We start from the raw sequence: 6,896 nt of genomic DNA, 5'->3' as shown, positions 1-6,896 counted from the left end.
TGTGGATTAAGGGTGTTGGCAGAGTGTGCTGATTGAGAGTGTGGGGGAGGGAGGGTGTGAATTTAGGGTGTCAGTGGAGGGAGAGTGTGTCAATTGAGGGGGAAGGAGGGTGTGGATTCAGGGTGTGGGTAGAGGGAGGGTGCTGATTGAGGGTGGGGGGAGAGAGTGTATCGATTGAGGGGGTCGGTGGACGGGGGTGTGGATTGATGGGTCTTTTGGTTTATAAACCCCACCTGTCCCCTTGGCTTCAGTATTTACAGGGACAAATTCAAAGGATCATTTTCCATCAATCCCACCATCACCAAACATATCTTCCCATTCCCTCCGGTGTCAGCATACCACATGGACTGTTCCCTCTGTCACACCCTGGACCACTGCTGTCCTTACCTGGTCTGATACGGATGTGACTCCAGATCCACAGCAATGTAATTACCCTCTGGGCAATTAGCAATGAACAATAAATGCTAGCCCAGCTGGTGATGCCCTCATCATATGATAAATATTTTCTAAAAATCGATCTGACACCAAGCCAAATAAGCAGATATTAGGACAAATGAACAAACTTCAATCAGAGAAGTCACCTTTAACGAGTGGGATAGACAACTTAAGAATGAACTACCCAAGGTTGTCTGAAGGTTAATAGTTAACATACATTTGCATTTACCTCTCACTGTACTTGACTGGAGATCCCAACTAGCAGTAAACCCTCAGTGAATTTACCCTGTAATGCCAAATGTTTTGGATCTGTTCATGGGATGTAGGCATCACTGTCTGGACAAGCATTTATTGCCCAACCCTAGTTGCCCCTGCAAGGGTGGTACTGAGCTGCCTTCTTGTCCAGGTGATATAGGCACACCGATAATGACCTGAGAGAGAAAGTTCCAAGATTTTGACCCAGTGACACTGAAGAAAGGCCAACATAATTCCAAGTCAGGATGGCAAGTGGGTTGGAGGGGAACTTGTGGTTGGTGGTGTTCACATGTACTTGCTGGCCTTCTCCTTCTAGACAGAAGTGGTTGTGGACTTGGAACATATTGTCTAAGGAGTCCTGGTGAATTCTTGCATCTTGTAGATAGTACACACTGCTGCTACTGAGTGTCGGTGGTGGAGGGAATGGATGCTTGTGGATGTGATGGCAATCAAGTGGGTTGCTTTGTCCTGGATGGAGTCAAGCTTCTTGAATGTTGTTGGAGCTGCATCAATCCAGGCAAGTGGGGAGTATTCCATCACACTCCTGATTTGTGCCTTGCAGATGGTGGACAGGCTTTGGGGAGTCAGGTGGTGAGTTACTCACTGCGGCATTCACAGCCTCTGACCTTGTCTGATAGTCCTTGTATTTACATAAGTAGTCCAGGTCAAGTTTCTGAACAATGGTAACCCCCTCAGGATGGTGATAGTGCAAGATTCAGTGATGAGTCACCATTTAATGATTTATTTAAATTCTTTTGGGGATGTTGAAGTTGCCACTGTAAAAAGCTTTCCTAATGAAAGGTAACAGTCAGTGCTGCAGTTATGAAAGCACCTTATGCAGTGCACCAATATCCACACAAACTCATTGACTCTCACAGTTACCTCGACAACACTTCCTCATACCCTATTTCCTTCAAGGATTCTATGCAATGTTCTCTCCTTCTCCATTGCATCTGATCCATTGATGCCACCTCTCATCGGGATGTCTCAGACATGCCCTCCTTTTTCCTCAACAAAGGATTTCCTTTCCATTCTGATTAACAGACCTTCAACTGCATCCTACCCATCTCCCACACCTCTGACCTCATCCTTCCCCTTCTTCCTGGGGCAATGATACTGTTCTCCTTGTCCTCACTTTCCATTCCACCAGTTTCCGTATTCAAAGGATCATCCTCCATCAATCCCACCACCATCAAACACATCTTCCCATTCCCTCCGGTGTCAGCATTCTACAAGGACTGTTCCCTCTGTGACACCCTGGACCACTCCTCCATTACTCCTAACACTTCCTTACTCCCCACCATGGCACACTCCAATGCAATCACATGCAATCATAGAAGGCGTAACACTTGCTCATTCACCTTCTCCCTCTTCACTGTCCAAGGTCCCAATACACCTTCCAGGTGAAGCTGTTTTACTTGTACGTCTTTCAGTCTTTCAGTCCAGTCAGTTTCTGCTACTCACAATGCAGTCTCCTTCACATTGAACAGGCCAAATGTAGTCTGGTGACTGATTTGTGGAACACCCCCCCATTCTATCTGCAGGAATGACCCTGACCTTCCCGCTGTTTATCATTTCAGCCAATCACTGTGTTCCCACATTAACTGTTCCATCATGGCCTGCTACAGTATCCCAATGAAGCTCAATGCAAGCTGAAGAAATAACATCTCATTTCACCTTAGGTACCTTACAGCCTCCAGGACTCAACATTGAGCTCCGCAACTTCAGAGCATGATCTCTGTCCTCTAATTTTCTCACATTCCTCACCCTCCCCTGGTGAAGAGGCTGGTTAGCTCAGTCAGTTGATGGCTAATTTGCAGTGCATAGTGATGCTGACAGTGTGGGTTTAATTCCCACACTGGCTTAGGATACCATGATGAATTCTCCTTCTCAGCCTCTACCGTTGCCTGAGGTGAGATGACCCTCAGGTTAATACCCCACCTAGGCTGAAAGAGCAGCCCTATGATCCACGCAGACTGTGGCAACATTGCCTTTTATTTTCTATGTCTCGTTGCCTTTGTTCTCAGTGGAGCAAACCCAGTTTCTCTTTTTGAGACCCTCATTTACAACAACTTTACATTTCTATCACGCCTTTACCACCTTTAGGGAATCGGTTTAGCTCAGTTAGCTGGATTGTTGGTTTGCAGAGCAGTGTGGGTTCAATTCCTATCACTGGTTTGAGGTTACCATGAAGGACTCTCCTTTTCAAACTCTTCCCTCGCCTGAGGTCTGGTGACCCTCAGGTTAAATCACCACCTCTCAATTGAGAGCAGTCCCTATGATCTGGTAAGACTATGGCGACACAACAATAACAGCCAATTTTAATATTCCCTTTGTCTTTTGCTCCGGGCACTATATGTCCCACTCCTTCTTCCTAACCATCCAGCAATAATGCAAAAAAACCCAGCATTTTCAACCCCTTGCATTAATGAAGAACTGTTGTATCAGACTCAAAACGTTAACTCTGTTTTTCTCTCGGTCAGCATGGACGAGTTGAAACGAAGGGTCTGTTTCTGTGCTGCATAAATATGACTTAATGACACTGCACAGATGCTGCCTGACCTTCTGAGTTTTACCAGCAGTTTCTGTTTCTGTTTCATATTTCAAGCATCTGAGGGTCATCTCACCTCATACAGCATGGAAGCAGACCCTTTGGTCCAACCAGTTCCTGCCAGTAATTTGCTTTTACATAAAAGCAACTTCATTCAATCTCTTCAGGGAATGCTCTGCATTTAATGTTTCCTGATCCTTCAAAGTTATCAATTCATTGTTTGACTTCAGTTAAATGCTTCATTGTCACCCCTACCTACCACATAGTTAAACATTCACTCCCTTCACAGTCTCAGGATAAGGGACTGGGAAGAATTTCTTCACTTTGGAATTCTTTATCCCAGAAGCTCTGTCATTGAGTATAATCAAGGCAGAGATTAATAAAGTTCTAGAACTGAAGCCATCACCGGGTACTGGGTGTAGTGTGGGGAAATTGCGTTGAGGTAAGAGATCAGCCGTGGTCTCATATCATCATTGGCAGTCCCTCACAGATGAGGATGACTCTCTTCACTCTCAGGATGAGTCCGTAAGTGGCTGTATAGACTGATGCGGTTACACTGGGGACAGAAGGTGAATGCAGGAAGGGGTGGGTGGGGCATTGGCCCGGCAGAGCGCTCCTTCCACAGCTTCCGCCTGACTTCCACTTTCCTCCCAGCAGCAAGTCTCGAAGTGCTTGACGCCTTCCTGGATTATCCTCCTCCACTTTGGACGGTCTTGGTCCAGTGATTCCCAGGTGTCTGTGGGAATGCTGCACTTCACCAGTGAGGCCTTGTGGGTATCCCTGAAGCACTTCCTCTGTCCACCTGGGGCTCGCCTGCCATTTCGGAGCTGGGAGTAGAGCATCTGCTTGGGGAGTCTCGTGTCAGTCATGGAGTTGACATGCCCAGTCCCACAGTCCAAAGATGTGCAGGTCAGGTGAATTGGCCATGCTAAATTGCCCGTAGTGTTACTTTAGGGGTATGGGTGGGTTGCGCTTCGGCGGGGCGGTGTGGACTTGTTGGGCCGAAGGGCCTGTTTCCACATTGTAAGTAATCTAATCTAATCTAATTCACCAGTGAGGCCTTGCGGGTATCCCTGAAGCACTTCCTCTGTCCACCTGGGGCTCGCCTGCCATTTCGGAGCTGGGAGTAGAGCATCTGCTTGGGGAGTCTCGTGTCAGTCATGGGGTTGACATGCCCAGCCTGTTGCATGGCGGGGGGGCAGTGCTTTGATGCTGGGGATATTGGCCTGGTGGAAGAGGCTGGTGTTGGCGTGTCCCAGCAGATTGGCAGGATTTAGTTGAATGATGGAGCAGGCGCAAAGGGCTGAATGGCCTACTCCTGGTTCTATTCCCGAGGTTTCACCATTGTCACAGAGTGGTAGCAAGGCCACTGCAAGGTGCACAGCAGCCAGTCACTAAGGTTTTCTGGGCAGCACTCCAACCTGTAACCATCACATTTGGACAGAAAGTGTTTGGGAATGCCACAGATTCCAAGCCTCCCTCCAAGTTACACACGCCATCCTGTCATGGGTCAGGTTCCTCCATCCAGGAGAAAATGTGGACTGCTGATGCTGGAGATCAGTCAAAACGTGTGGTGCTGGAAAAGCATAGCTGGTCAGGCAGCATCTGAGGAGCAGGAGAATCAATGTTTTGGGCATAAGCCATTCATCAGGGGTGTTGGGGGAGAGTTGGCTGAGAGATAAATAAGAGGGTGGGGGTAAGGTAGCTGGGAATGCGATAGGTAGATGAAAGTGGAGGGGTGATGATGATAGGTCGGAGGGGAGGGTGGAACGGATAGGTGGGAAGGAAGATGGACAGGTAGGAGAGTTCAAGAAGATGGTGCTGAGTTGGAGAGTTTGAACTGGGATCAGGTGGATCCTGTTTCTACTTATCTCAGTGCATGCTGGGAAATGCAGACTCCATGCAGACTGCAAACGTTTGGGAAGAAGATAATGATCAGCATCTTTTCCAGAGCAATTCCGGATTGGCAATTAAAAACACTGGGTAAAAGTGAGGACTGCAGATGCTGGAGATTAGAGATGAGAGTGTGGTGCTGGAAAAGCACAGCAGGTCAGGCAGCATCCAAGGAGCAAGAAAATCGATGTTTCGGGCAAAAGCCATTGGCCATGCCAGTGAAAGCAACATTGCAAGGAAAAGAAATCAGTCAAACACTACATCACATCATGTCCACAATTCAACCACAGTTAGCTGCTTTAGACAACTTACTGTTTGGCCAGGGTACAACAGGAATCATTCATGCTCTGCTGCTGATGTGATGATACTGGTTATTGTAATGCTGGCTGCATTTCCCATTGCCGTCAGTGTTCCCCATCAAGGAGTCATAATTCACAAGCACAGCGGCTTTGTAGATCCTGCTCAGGAGGAAAGGGAGAACAATGAGAGTAAACAGTCCCTTGTAGCTGTCTGTTTACCTTCAAGATAATAGGGAGCCGCTTTGAAATTTCCTGTTTGTTTATCACTTCCGCTTAAAATACTTTCCCAGTGTGGGCTGATGTGAACTATTACCTTGAGAAAAATCTTTAAAACAGCAAAAAAAATTTGTAGGATAGATTAATATTTTATCATTAACATAATTCAGCCCTGTATGAAACAAGATTTGGTTTTGTAAATTAGTTGGTTAATGGACTTTTATTTTTTAGCTTTCATTTTCAAAAGGTTTATTTGCCGTGTGAATTAGATTTATCAGAACTCGAAGACTGCAGTATCTGTGAAGAATGCAAATATCAAATAGGATCAGCAACTTAGAACAAATTAACATTATGCATCAACTATCCCTCATGAACTGAAATCCCAGGGTAAAAATTACCATGAACCACTACCTACATCTGATGGTTAATGACTTTCACATTCAATTCCTCATATTTCTGACTGATTTGCTATTTTTAAAATAAATTTGCTAGATACTACTTCAGTGGGTTCTGAGGAAGAGTCATATCAGAACCGAAATGTTTCTCTCGCAACAGATGCTGCCAAACCTGTGGAGATTCTCCAGAATTTTCTGTTTGCTTCAGATTTCCAACATTCAGGGTATTTTGCATTTATGTGCTAAATACTACTCGTGCGTTATAAAAAGCATTTATATTTCACAAGTGTGCTTTAGAACATTCTAAGGTTAAGAAAAGCATCTAAATTTATCTTGCTTAAAATGTACTGAATCAAGACTTCTCATGCTATCTCCCTGCAACATCACGTGAAACGCATTAGATTCCAAATATATGCGACAACACAGAACTCTGCCTCACTATCATTTGTCTTGACACTTTCACCCTTCTGATTTTTACACTGCATCCAGTTTTGGATTTCATCCAATTACAGTAAATACCAGAAAATTTGGCATCCTTGTTTTCAATCTCCATCACAAGGTCGGTTCTTTAGCTATTGACTCCACACCCTCCCTGGTCACTTTCTGAGGCAGAGTCAGATTGTTTTCTGTCCTATTCTACCCTGATTGAGCATCCTTGGGGCCTTGGAGGGAAGTGAGGGGGGAGGTGTGGGCGCAAGTTTTACATTTCGTGCAGTTGCAGGGGAAGGTGCCGGGAGTGGAGGTTGGGTTGGTGGGGGGTGTGGACCTGACGAGGGAGTCGCGGAGGGACTGGTCTTTCCGGAACGCTGATAGGGGAGGGGAGGGAAATATATCCCTGGTGGTGGGGTCTGT

General features: G+C 46.1%; 1 long non-coding RNA gene across 2 annotated transcripts in view; it reads right to left on the bottom strand.

The window, feature by feature from the left end:
* LOC122559828 overlaps positions 1-6,896 on the bottom strand; it is a 33,066-nt gene that overhangs the window by 3,644 nt on the left and 22,526 nt on the right. The window contains exons 1-2 of one of the 2 annotated variants that reach the window (XR_006314566.1): positions 6,217-6,364; positions 5,447-5,592 (exon numbers count right to left, since the gene is read on the bottom strand). This is a non-coding gene — a long non-coding RNA (uncharacterized LOC122559828). Of the gene's footprint in view, positions 1-5,446; positions 5,593-6,216; positions 6,365-6,896 lie in introns of those variants that run through there. The other variant, XR_006314565.1, reaches the window with a different exon arrangement.

Source organism: Chiloscyllium plagiosum, chromosome 19 (assembly GCF_004010195.1).
Source record: "Chiloscyllium plagiosum isolate BGI_BamShark_2017 chromosome 19, ASM401019v2, whole genome shotgun sequence".
Taxonomy (NCBI): Eukaryota; Metazoa; Chordata; class Chondrichthyes; order Orectolobiformes; family Hemiscylliidae; genus Chiloscyllium; species Chiloscyllium plagiosum.
This window is presented reverse-complemented; position numbering and strand designations above follow the sequence as displayed.